The sequence below is a fragment of the Mesitornis unicolor genome, unplaced genomic scaffold (genome assembly GCF_000695765.1).
Source record: "Mesitornis unicolor isolate BGI_N332 unplaced genomic scaffold, ASM69576v1 scaffold4726, whole genome shotgun sequence".
Lineage (NCBI taxonomy): Eukaryota > Metazoa > Chordata > Aves > Mesitornithiformes > Mesitornithidae > Mesitornis > Mesitornis unicolor.
The window spans coordinates 25,195-26,334 of NW_010192890.1; positions in this window are offsets into that span (position 1 = coordinate 25,195).

Genomic DNA, 1,140 nt, shown 5'->3' on the forward strand with positions numbered 1-1,140 from the left:
TTACAGCTAGATGCTAAATGGCAGCTTCCCGAGTGTATTCATACAGGGGCTTACCAGTGGATCCTCAGTATTTTGCAACTAATCAGACATAGCAAAGAGTGGTGTGCTGACAGCTGCTTTTTTTGGGGAGGGGAGGGTAGCGGGTGAGAGATACTTTTGTGAACTGAATACTTGTGTGCAAAAGCAGTTTTTATAGTACTGGGAATATCTGTCCAACTAAACAAAGTAGAGCTTGGCTTGGTCTACGACATCCACATGAGGAATTGTTCTGCATTCCTTTTGTAGCCTTCCCTGGGCTGCTCGGGGGTGCTCTAGAAAGATGAAAACGCAGGAGGATGCGGATGAGTTGGGTAGAAATTATAAAATAAAACAGGCCAAGAAGAGCAGGATAGCTGTGATCTGTGAGATGGCAGAGAGAAAAATTCCCATCTGGCTTCTCATGGGATAACTTTGCTGGAAGAGGCAAGACAGCTTCCTAAACTATCTCTGAGGAAGTAAAAGTATTTTTTTTTTTAATTTTATTTTTAAGCATGAACCCGTGGCTAAAAGTAAACTTGTAAACTAAACTTTTATGTAGGCCTGAGTGTTAATCTGACCGCGTGAAGAGGAGGTTTAAACCCACTTTGCCACAGGGCTGTTTGACATCCTAGAGTCACGTCACTTGTTATCACATATGCACTGATCCATTACTGTCCTGCAACAAAAACAGCATTCAGGGCACCAAAGTAGCTTGTTTAGCTGGGACTCTAAAGCAAACTCTGTCTCTTCTCTGCTAAAAGTGTTTTGTCCAGCCAGCCCTTGGGTAGCAGCGAAGGTTTGGTCGTGGCCCTCTTCATCCTAACTCCCAGAGCAGATATTGTTACAGGTTTTCATAAGTGTTTATTCTTGTAAAAATTTAAAGTAGATCTTGAAGAACAGCGAGATGCTTATGTTGCATTCACAATCTGAAATACATTTGAACATAAATATGTGCAATTTTTTTATTGTTGTTTGCTTTCTTTTTAACCTTACAAATTTTCGTGGCTTTTCTTTTTTTCCCCTTCTCCCTCGCATTACCTCAAACTGCTGATTGCAGCTTTTGGTAGATCAGACAATAGTAACTTAGCTGTTCTTGAAACTGTGCTGTCAAACAGCGTCGTG